This window comes from Falco rusticolus, chromosome Z (genome assembly GCF_015220075.1).
Source record: "Falco rusticolus isolate bFalRus1 chromosome Z, bFalRus1.pri, whole genome shotgun sequence".
NCBI lineage: Eukaryota > Metazoa > Chordata > Aves > Falconiformes > Falconidae > Falco > Falco rusticolus.
The window spans coordinates 35,602,989-35,615,856 of NC_051210.1; positions in this window are offsets into that span (position 1 = coordinate 35,602,989).

Here is a 12,868-nt window from a genome sequence, read left to right on the forward strand (position 1 = left end):
GTCCTCATTAAAACGTTACCATACTTTTCTAAGCACACATCAAAGGCTGTTTGTATGTATTACTGATGATACAATATGATATGATATGATATGATTATATGATATGATTTAAATGATATGATTTATATGATATTCTCATGAGGATACAATATTCAAAACCCCTCCAGATCTGTTAAACGGGATTCTAATCTGAGATAAGTAAATTTTGTTTTGCAGCTGCTCTGGCCAGAGATCCCACACAGGATTTCTAGATAAATTAATTATTTTCACAGTCATGTTTTCATTTAATATGTAATCATAAGGAAGAGAGAGCAGTGAAATTACTGGAAGAGATTCATATTAAAAGAAAATTTTGGTCAGATGTCTAGGAAATATAATTAATTTTGTTTACATTGTTCAATGATGTGAGGCTACAGTGAGGCAAAGCAGTCTAACGTTAAAGCTTAGACCCACTGAAATATATGCAAAGGATCTAAAACTTTCCTATGTGTCCTTAGTTACTCTGCTTATACAGTGAGAATGGCAATTTTGTTACCCACCTATAAACACTAGGCATATGCAGGAATTAAGGAATCAAGGAATTATCCTGTGCATTCAGCAATTTTCTTCTGGTTTACCCTCATGTTCCCTCACCTGAACAGCAGGTGAGCTCACAAGCCTTTCCTATCTAATCTGAAGGAAGTAACTGTCAGGTGAACAGCTTGTGCAGCTTTGAATATTTGTGATAATCATATGGCCATCTCTGGCAGAGAGAGGCAGACAAGAGGTTTTGAATATTGTGTCATCATGAGAATATCATGTGAATCATATCATATAATCATACCATATCATATGATATCGTATCATCAGTAATACATACAAACAGCCTTTGATGTGTGCTTAGAAAAGTATGGTAACTTTTTAATGAGGACTGAATCTGCTAAGATGCTGCATTGCAAAATACCGAATACTTCTCCTCCAGTATTTGGTGTTCTTCACAGGACTGTTCACGTTTAGCTGAATCTTTTACACTGAGAAAGAAAAATGCCAGCATCTCAATCATTTAGGACTGATGTGGAATGAGTTATGCTTCTTATCATAGGGCAGCGTCTTGGCAGGGCAAGGAAAGCACTAGCTTTTGCACCTTGTTTTATCTGCATTCACATGCTGGGATAAAGTATCGATTACACCTTTAAAGAAGTGTGAGAAGCAAAATCCACTATGTACAATATAGGCAAATAGGAATAAGACATATTAACCCCAGCTATTGGTGCATTCATAACAATTCATTGACTAAGTCCAGTGCATTCTTATTACCCCTATAGTCTCAGGTTCTGGACATTAACAGTTTAAAGGATTCCTGGGTTGCAAAGAAGCTAAAATATTGTTGAAGTTAGGATGTAAACTGGGATTCACAGGCCTGACTGTTAAGCCATGGATGGCTCTTAATGCTCTCTGGAAGGCAAGGATGACTCAGGGAAACAATTCAGAAAAATGAATACAAAAGAAACAAGTTTACAAAGGCAAACTCTCTGCTAAGATAAGGTAAAGCAGATGAAAGATGTTACAGTTGCTCATTAAGAGTAAAAGGACAAGTTACTAGTTATTCACAGTATTTATACACCTAATATTAAAAAAGTGGTACAATGTGATCAACAGCCTTCAGAAGAAATACAGAAATTAACTATCCCATATTTGTCCATCTTCACATCACTGTTCAAAGCTCCATGAAACTTTACAAACTTTAGGGCAGACTGAGACCCCCACAAGTGAGGGAAGCGTCACCATGTAGTCATCACTTAAACAGCATCATTCCTCTAATGAGCGGAAAATCCATGGTTACTGTCACAAGGGGACTGAACGTTGACCTCTACATTATTACTGAAGTTGGCAGTACACTGAATTTCATAACTGAGGTATGCTCTAGGCTATGCTTCTATGGTCTCCACCAAGGATCCAGTGGCTAGGGCTGAAAAAATGACCAAGACTTCTTGGAGAGTATCTGGAAGGTCATAGCAGGGGACTGGAGGAGCTCTGTCAGGGATGTTATGCACAGAAACAAATGTTTGATCTTCTACAAGTTAAATGTATCACATCAAATTGTTAATGAAAAGCAGAACTTGTACTAATATTTTGATAGTACAATATATTAGGTAACTTGCCTTCCAATCTCTATTTAACATAATAAAATGGTCTGTAAGGGAAAGTGAACTCAGCTGCTAGACATTTTACTGCAGCTGGATCACTCTCCTGAGCACTACTTCAAGGAAAGTTATCCTCTTTAAAATGTTTCCTGTTCAAAAGATCCAAAAATGAAACTCTGAAAAGAATAACTGTTATTTGGTCAACCAGCTGATTTTTCTCTGTAACAATAATAATTCATTTACCAGAAAAAGCCATTAAAATAAATGTTTTTTTCCAGCCCCGTCTTCACACCACCACCCCCCACACACACACACTTTGTACACTTGCACTAATGTCAGAAGGCAGTAATAACCTGTTTTTCTTCTGTTTACAACCCTGGCATCCACATAACCTGATCTGAAGTGTGCTTGGAAAAGAGATGTTGTTGGAGGCTCCTGCTGCTGCTGCTACCCTGGGCAATGCCTTTGGACATCATTCATGTTAATCAGGGCCAATCCCACCTGTTTTTTGTTCTGGCTGTTTTCTTGAAGCAGAATTATTTAAGACTCCAAAAACACTCTAGGGAAGGCTCTAATATTAATTCAAGATGTGGAGCAGATGGTTAAGAACAAATTCCACTAACTGAAACACAGTCTGATCCTGTATTCTTGTCACAGCCAAAATTCAATTTCTATGGAAGTTTTTCTAGGTTGTAGTTTATCACTGGATTTGATCTACATTCACACTAGTTTGAAAGCTTGACGATAATAGGCGTTACCTAAAGGGTGATCAAAACTCAGAACATCCAAAGATCCTAACTGATACATATTAAAACTTCTCTTAACCTTTTCATATATGGTTGGTTTTGAAGATGCATATTTTAATTTGTTCTTTTTCCCCATCAATTGTTCTGTCAAGTATATGCCAGTTTCCAATTTCCCATTGCTTTGAATTCCTTTCTTCTTTCCTTCCTCCTTTTGTCTTTTCTCCAGGCAATGAATTGGCCTCCAATTTTTGGCTTTCTGCCTTGTTGCAAGGAAGATATATTCTACACATAACAGTGAGACCTCACTCTTTCACCCTTCCCTTTGTTCCTCCTACAAAGTGCTGTCACAAAAGTACCTGAGCAACTATGCAAAGTTAAATTGAATTTGTGTGTCCCACTTGCTGAAGCATAAAGGGAAAATTTTGGAATACAGTGGAAGTCTTTATATTCTAGTGCAGTAAAGCCTTTTATTGATGATGTAAACTCAAGCAGCTATGTATTTCTGCCTTTCATTCCCTTATAGAAATACTCTTCTCATAAGACCTGCAGTCAGTCAGTGGCCATCTTGTGTTATGTTCATATATGATGTGCTGTACCAGGAAATGATACTGAGCTACAAATCAGTTTTTCATAAAATAACTCATATATCACTTTGGACTACCTCAGGATACATAATAGATTACTAAATATGCTACATGCTGGCTGAAAACAAGGAATTGAACTTAGGCTGCTGGAGAGGTGAAGCCTGTATGGCTGGAGGAATGGTTTAAAAGTGGCTTAAATATGCAGCTGCTTAGTATATTAATGGCATCTGAAACAGTGCCCTTGAACAGTACTAGGATTACCATAGCTATTCATCTAAAAGCCACCCAGATGCCTTGTCTCTTTATCCTTCCTCTTTCAGTTTGGCTGAAAATATATTCCTCTTTCAGTTTGGCTGATACAGCTAACATGCCTTAATTTCAGTTGCATGCCCAGAATCTGTGTAAAATGCTCCTGTAATTGATTGACAGGATTTTTAGATGGATTTGCAAGAAAGAGTCAAAAGCAGCTGCTGTGAGTTTGAGGACACTGGGATACCCATTTGCTGAGTAGAGACTGATGATGAGCAATATAAGAAGCTGATGCCTGTACCATTGTGTTCTGCATCTGACCAGTGACGTGCTTCTGTAAGTGATACACTGTCTGCCCATGGCATTTCACTTGGGTAGCCCCAGTGGAGCATCTCTATCTACTTGGCCTAACTGGGCACTGCTAGTGTATGCTTTATGAAGATGGAGGATGGGAAAAGAGGAGGAGCTACAGAGCTCCTCTGTCATTACCTGCCTCTCAAAAGAATGAAGCAGTTGATGGGGTGGTTAAGCTTGCAAATCTGGGAGAGGCTAGGCCTACAATATAGCTCTAGAAATATTCTGGGAAGCTTTTTGGAAATGTAAATAACTTTGGTTTCTTTTTCTTTTCCCAGTTACACAAGCACTATGATGAATGAATAGAAGATGCAGCAGTCAGTGAGCTGATTACCTTTACCCATACACTGTAAGGATGCAAGAATAGAAGGACTCAAAATGTAGCACAGATGTCAGGAGTTCATTTAGTTATGCATTTCTTGACTAGACTCAAAGCTTTTGTTCTTACCTGCCTCTGGGTAAGAAGCACATCAGGATAAAGGGAATTATGAAATAGAAAACTGAGGTTTTGTTCAGGTGAGGAACAGATGATATCCTAGGTTAGACAGAATTTTTTGTGGTCTGTACAATTCCTTCATGTGGTCATGGTTTTTTCTTCTCAAAACTGCATGTTAAGCTCAAAATTGAAAATCATGCTGCTGTCTCTTTATTTAGTGAGAGTATAAATGAAATATACCAAATGAAATATACCATCATGGGAAGTCTTCAGTACCTTTAATCTCATTTCTTTTAGAATTTTTTCTACAGTCTCACCTGGGTTTATTTTTTTTTTTAAGAGACATCACTAATTGCTATAATTAGAGCTACTGGTGCTAAAGCATTTATCCCTATACATTAAAAAAAAATTAATCAAAACTAAACCCAAACAGCATTAACATTTCCATTTCAGCAAGATAAGAAATAAAATTCACACAAAGGCTACTCTATCCTGAAGCTGCAGGTTTTGTACATTCCATGAAGATTCTGGGGGTCTGACATTTGTCACTGTACGCATTTTGTCCTTGTTAAAATGAAAAGTCAAACTCTTAGTCACTTCATGGAGAAAAGTGTATTTGCTGTCCTAATTTCATATCTCTTTTATCACAGTTTATTTCAGACTTTTGTTATCACCTGAGAATAACAAAAACCTGAACTTGCCTTACTAATGATCTCAAATTTATTGTATTTTTTTGATATATGTGATGCTTATAGCTAATGATATTGAATATGGCTAAGTTGATGGATGAAGCTGATGTGAATCATATAAAATGTCAGTCTTACAATTACAGTTTTACAGAGTCATGTACTGGTTGGTGCTGGAAGGGACCTCTGAAGATTGTATAGTCTATCTCTCTTGTGTTCACAGCAGGGTTGCCTAGAGCAGGTAGCTCAGGGCCCTGTCCAGTTGAGTTTTTAGTATTTCCAAAGATTCCATGGCAACCTGTTCTGGTGTTTCATCATTCTCACTGTAAAAATAAGTGTTTTCTTGTGTTTGGGTTGGATTTTATGGTTTGGTTATTTGGTTAGTTTTGGTTTTACCCACTGCCTTCTGTCCTGTCTGTCTTCTTTACTCCCCACCACTATCATCAGGTATTTATACATATGGATAAGATCTCCAAGAGCCTTCTCTTTTTCAGGCTGAACACTTGGAACTCTCTCAGCCTCTTGTATACCATTAATCATATCTGTGGCACTTCACTGGACTCCAGTGTGTCCATGTCTCCCTGTTCTGGGGAACCCAGGACTGGACCCAGAGCTCCAGGGATGTCTCACCAGTGCTGAGTAGAGGGGAGGGATCTTCTCCCTCTTCCTATGGGTAATGGCCTTCCTAATGCAGCATAGAAGGCTGCTGGCTGCCTTTACAGCATGGGCACTTTGCTGGCCTCATGGGCAGCTCATTGTCCATGGGAACCTGACATTCTCCTCTGCAAAGCTGCTTTTCAGTCCTGGTCAGCTCCTAGTGTTGCCTGGGATTATCCTTGCCAATAGACAGAATTTTGCATTTCCCTCTTTTGGACTTAATGAGATTCTTGTTTGTCCATTTCTCCAGCCTGTCAAGGTCCCTCTGAATGGTAGCAATGGCTATTAACTATTCTTCCCAGTTCTTTATCTCCTACTAACTTGCTGAGGGTACATTCAGTCCCATTGTCCAGGTCACCAATGAAGATGTTAAACACTGTTGATCCCAGTATTAACCCCTGAGGTACACCACTAGTATACCACAAACTGGACTTTGTACACTGATCACCACCCTCTAGGCCCAGATGTTCAGCTAGTTTTCAGCCCACCTCACTGTCCATTTATCCAGCCCAGACTTTGTCATGGTATCTATAAGGGTGTTATGGGAGACAGTCTAAAATCTACTAAAGTCAAGGTAAAAAATATCCACTCTTCTCTCCTCATCCACAAAGCTGGTTGCCTTGTTGTAAAAGGCTATTTTATTAAGAATATTTTTTTCCTTGTAAATCCTTGCTGATTACTTGCAATCACATTCTTACCCTTCAAGTGCCTGGGAATTGTCTCCAAGATTGGTTGTTCCATCACCTCTCCAGTGATCAAGGTTAGACTGGGTAGCCTGTAGTTCACTGGGCCTTTCTTCTTGACCTTTATGATGATATTTGCTTTCTTTCAGTCCTTGGACATTAATACCAGTCACGTGATTATTTAAAGATTATCAAGAGTGGCCTTGCAATGAAATCAGACAGCTCTCTTAGCACCCATGTGTGCATTCCAACAGGCCCCATGGGACTTTCACATCCCAGTTTTTTAAAGTACTCTCCAACATGGTTTTCCTTTTTGAATGCTAAGCCTTACTTGCTCTAGATTTTCCCTGTGGTCTCAGGGGCCTGGGATTCCTGAAGGCCATTTTTGCTAACAGCTACTGAGTCCAAGAAGATGTTGAGTACCTTAGCTTTTCTTCTGTCCTTTGTCACCAGGTCCCCCGCCCCACCCGGCAGCAGGCTCATGTTTCCCTAGACTTCCTTTTGCTGTTTACGTTTTTGTGGAAGCCTTTCTTGTTTCCCTGCTCCCTGTGGCAACCGCATGTTGGCCTTGACTTTCCTAATCCCATCTTTACAGGATGGGACAGCAGCTCTGTATTTTTCCTGAGATACCTGCTGCTGCTTCCACCTCTTGTACACTCCATTTTTATGTCCAAGTTCATTCAAGACCTCCTTGCTCATCCATGCAGGCCCACTGCTACCTTTGCTGGGTTTCGTACTTGATGGGATGGACCGTTTTTGAGCTTGGAGGACATGATCTTTAAATATCAAGTTCTGAAAGGCTAGTGGGATCTCAACAAAAACTGTGTCCCTATGAAAAAACAAGTCCGAAGTGAAACTAAATTTGGCTTACAACTTTTAAAATTATCCCTTATTATTGCAGTTCACAGGCCAGTCCTCAGTACTGAGTGGGAAAATGTTATTTTTCATGCAGTGGTGTAGTGGGTTTTTATATTTTTAAAAAGCAATTTCCATGACTTTTTGACTTTTTTAATATGATCATTTGGTAACTTATCCTGAAATAGCTGTGACAGAGTCATCTCATGATTTAAGGCATAATCATTTAGTAGGCACATACTGAGAGTGTCTGTATAAAAAAAAAATAAAGTTGCCATTGAAGCTAGAATGGACAGGAAATCCTTGTAAGATCACACATTGCTCTCTTCTCTCTTTTGTTGCAACAGCAATAACACTCTGACATCCTTGTCCCCAAACCATTACTCTTTGCTCCTTCCAAATACCCACTCTATTATTCTGTGCCTGTGAGCCAACCCCATCCTTTTCTTTTTTATTCTGCCAGACGTATGCTTATTCAAACTGTTCAGCTTTCAAAGGCATGACTTTTCCTGCCAGAATAATTTTCCTCAAATTTACTGTGTAGTGCATAGTATATGCATACACTGAAATAAAGGTTTTCTAATATGACTTTCCCTTAAATATTCCTTTTATATTCCCAGTGAAGTCAATCTTTCCCCAATCCTGTGTTCCCCACCATTTGCTCCATTCCTTTACTACTTCTTCCCAAAACATTTGAAAGTACATAAAATAAAGCACCACGTGCTAAAATACAAGTCTGGAATCCATACAGATAGGATTTATTACCGGTTTCCCCTGAATGAGGCAGGCAAGATGGCAGAAAGTGGTGGGAGGAGAAATCATCAACATTTTTCCAACCAGGAAAAATTTGCATTCCAACCTGGTCAGGATCTGGGAAAAGCACATATGACCAGAACTAAAATAAAGGGTGAGGCTGGAACTGAAATTATTGAGTTTAGGGTATGCTTAGTTCCCAGTACAGGAAACTCACATTTTATTTCAGTTTTGATTTAGCTTTCACTGTTATAAATCCATGCATGAGGTTGAGGTCAGGGGAGATCATAAGAAGAACACTAATAAGACATCTCTAATGCTACTGAAGAACTCCATAATAAATGTAGCAGATTTTTTTTTCTCATGTTCAGAATTATAAATGATAGTCATTGTATTGAGTGCACACTATGGGAATATAACACAGCTCAGAAAATCTGCAACAGCCCTCACTAGGGTTACTCACACAGATACTTTCATTATTTTGCCAGGTTGACAGGGAATTCTTTCCTGTCACTGTCTTGAATTGCCTTGCCTTTTGGCTGCACAGACCTCAGAGGTTTCTAGTGTTGCAGCATGGCTGCAAAGAATCCTCCTCCAGCCTTTCCCATATATCCCCACATGAAAAAGCACTTATTTTAATGTATTAACTTCAACAGGTCATAACAGCTGGTTTATGAGATGTGGCTGTATTCAGTAGCTTTGAAATAACTTCAATCTGCTAGCAGACTGGAACTGTCCTCTTCAGGTCTAGACATGGTCTCATTTGTGAAGGGAAGACTTGGACACTTCAGGCCACCTCAGGATCAAGTGAGCTGGAAAAGTGTTCATGCAGCTACAGCAACTGCCCCAAGCCTAGCATGGTTTTCCCTCTGTCTCCAGCAAACCCTTCTGCCAGAGAAGGGCAGTGGAGGGGGGAGGGCTTTTCCTATACATCTCTGTTGTCCTTCTCTGGGGAAATGTGCTGAGTTACTTAAATTAGCTTAATGCCTTTCTTTGAAGCAAATGCACCAAATTGCTTGCACTGCAGTAAGCAGATGAATTGATGCTGGCAGATTCATATCAAAATAAACCAGTTCCTTTTCCCCTAGGAATAAAAGAAATATCCTGTCATGTCAACTAAGCAGCTTTTGAAGAAAGGACCAGAGGGAGAGGAAGAGAGAGAGGGAATTCAAGGTGTCAGTCTCTCTGACAACTCAGGAGCCTGAAACTACATGGTTATCCTTGGAAGAGAAACGCAGCAGTGCAGCCATGCAGGACCACAGTCTGACAGTCAGCCAGGAACGCCCAGGAAGCATCTTACTTCCTGTGCAATGACCCTGGGGCAGCACTGGAAGTGTAACATAGAGTCATTATATTTCAAAATACAAGAAAGATTGCTAAATCAATCTCTTGGAAATTATGAACTATGAGAATGAGTTGGCAATATCATTGATTCAGCAATTCTGCCTTTGAAGTGCTGTCTTCCTGATGTGGTTACATGTTACATTTTTCCCCACTGGAGCACTTTCTACATTTCTCCATAATCTTTTGGTCATTTTTAAAATCTCTCCTTTCACCTTTCCCACTTGAAAAAGAAATAGAAGGTGGCAGAAGAAATTTGCATGTGCACAAATAGAAAGAGGTAAGAAGGTATAAATGATTACAGTCAGATAGTCTAAGCTAAATACTTGTAAAGCTGGAATGAAAAAGTGAGTTGCCTATTCCCATTCGAGCAACCAGTTTCTGCCACTTGGTGGGATCATCTGTTCCGAAAAGCAAACTCAGCACTTAACTCTAAGTCTACAATTCCTGTAGCTAGGCAGAAGGCCACTCTGAGTCTTAGGAAATTCACTGCTGTGTTGCTATTATTTTCCTGTGGGTGAATCCAAGGTAGTTATGGTGAGATACCCGATTTCAGTGAGGGTCTCAGCACTTAACCTGGCTTGCGCCAGCTGGTTCAGGCACTGAGGTAGACCAGTACTGGCTCAGTCAGAGAGCAAGGTAAAACATCATATGCTTAGCTGGATGCTTATCAGAACATGAGCTGACCACTTTAAAGATGCTGCTGGAATGTAGGGATAAGAATAATATAATGAAGCATTTGTAATATATAAAATTACAAACTTGCCATTTATTTTATTTTTTTTTTCTGGTGAAAGTTTCAGGTTTTTTGTATTGTACTATGGTTCTTGAAACTTTAGGCACATCTTCTTCAGTTCATTTTGTATATGAAGCAAAATAAATAATTCTGTTTTCCTACCTATTACCTATTATAAAAGAAGACAGTTTTTTAATTACCTTAAATTATATTTTAAGAAAAAAAAAAAAAACAAAACAAAAGACAAAAAAGCCTGTAATAACTAATTGCTTATGAGCAAGTACTGGAGAAAGTAATGTAAATCTGTCAGAAACACTGTTTTTGATAACATTTGATATTCCATTAAGTTAAAGATAATAAAGATTAGATCCTTCTTGTTTACCAAAAGTCTTTTAAATCTGTTAGAAGTGTGCCTTTTACTTTCTGCATGCTTTTTATCTGTTGTTTGATTCACTTTAGTATCAGGTCAATCTATTTATTTTATAAATGGCAAGAACTTCCTTTCTTTGAGAAGTGTGGTAAGGTTGTTTGGAGTAATTAGCCCAATATTTAATGATGTAAAGTCTTCTTTTCTTCTTGAAACAGAAAGAACTAGTGTGGTGCTGAGTGGCATTGACAAGAAAGAGCAGGGTAGACTGTACTCAAATCTGGCCACATAATGTGCTAAGCTTTGCAGTGGGAAGGAAATGGTTTTTGGGGAGTAAGGTAGGGTAATTGTAATAAATAATCTATTTTAGCAACCCCATTAAAAATTAGTAAAAGAGAGAAGGCTCTATACTTCTGGTTCACAATGAAAGCTGTCCAGAGATGAGGTTATGGTGCTGTCTTTTTTTCTTAACTTTCATGTGGTGAAAGCTTCATGTCCTGCCTTGTCCTTGTAATGTTGAGTGATAAATTACAAGATATAATCCCCTCAGGCCATGCTGTATTTGGCAGACCAGGGTGATTTTGCAGCCATGTCACAGACTTGCTTTTTCTGGGGGTCAACAAATGCTCCCTCACAAGGGAGCTACAGCATCCACCACCACTGCTACACAGCCTCGGAACAATCAAAACAGTTTTAACATCCTTCTGTTTTCATTGTTTTAAGAGTGGCCACAGAAAGGGTGGAAATCTAGGGGAATGTTGAAAGGGCAGGGCAGGGACAAGGGCAGGGAGAAGGGCAGGGCAGGGCAGGGCAGGGCAGGGCAGGGCAGGGAAGGGCAGGGCAGGGCAGGGAAGGGCAGGGAAGGGCAGGGAAGGGAAGGGAAGGGCAGGGAAGGGCAGGGAAGGGAAGGGAAGGGAGAAAAAAGGAAGGGGGTATTCTGTTGTCTATTTTTGGTGAAAATTTTTAGGGTTGTCTTCAGTCAGTATTTGTGCCACCTTATTAGAGCTGCGTCTTCTTTCAGAGACATGCTCATTGTGACATGTAAAATGTTCTTAGAGCCTGAGTACTTTTCCTTCACTGTCTCTTTCTGTATAAATTACAAATAACTGGAAGCTGCTGGAAAAGAATTCATATCACCTTCCTGCACACAAGGCTGTTAAATGATGTCCACTGCAATTCAAAACAGCACCTTGCAGTCCCAAATCTGAAAGGGAGCTTCCACCCCTGAGAGTAATATGTCATCGTGGCGCTAATACTGCCTTGCCAGTCTCTTAGTTGCACCATAAAAAAAAAAAACAAACCACCCCCCCCCCCAAAAAAAAAACAACCCAAAACCAACCAACCAACCAAACAAAAAAAAACCAACCAAAAACAAAAACAAAAAAACACCTTAGCACTGCCAGGGTAGCACAAGTACTGGGGATGCATCTCTGGAGCCAATAATTTCAAGGACTTCAGTTTGTATCTGAATTTGCTGCTGAACGACCGGTGCTGGCCAAGAAATGGAAGGAAAGAATCATGGTGACATAGCCCTTCCTGGGTTGGCAGGTTGGCTGTAGTTGCATTCGATCATTCACAATTGTGAAGATTCTAATGGTGAAAAATGGTACTTTATTTTTTCTGGGGTCTTGCTGCATCATTATTCAGTTAACTTGTTAAGATTTACCTTGCCACTTTGGAGATAATTAGGTAGTGTAAGGGAGCACTGGTCATACTTGTAACAGATGTGTTAGATGGAAGTAAATGGAAGAGGAGCACTTCTAACTTGCTTTTGTAATTATGGCTCTGATGACAGGTTTTAGAGGTTATTAAAATCCAAGAAATATCTAGGTATGGGAAGGATAGCCTTCATTTGTACATATTTGTTTTCATTACCAACTTCTACTGAGGCAGTAAAAAAAAAAAAAAAAAAAGTATTTTTGCCTCAAACGTATGAAAAGGAATATAGAGACTCAGTTCAGGTCATAATGATCAGTTTATTATCCTCTGAGACCCCTGTGGAGAAAAACAAACAAATACCACAGGGACCTGAGAGCCCCTGAAGAACCATTTTGCATATATATCTTACTTAATACTAGTTGTAATCTGTTTTTTTGATGTTCACTAGGATCCTTTTTACAGGAAAGTAGAAGAAAGAGAACAAAGGAATTCTGCCAAAAGAGATTTTATGAAATTGATCCTGGGTGTATTCAGATGCACTGAAAAGGGAGAGAGCAATAAATACAGAGAGCCAATTATACGTGCCTTTAATTCATTATGTTTAATTTCACCAAGTGGCCCAGCTGCCTTAGTGACTCA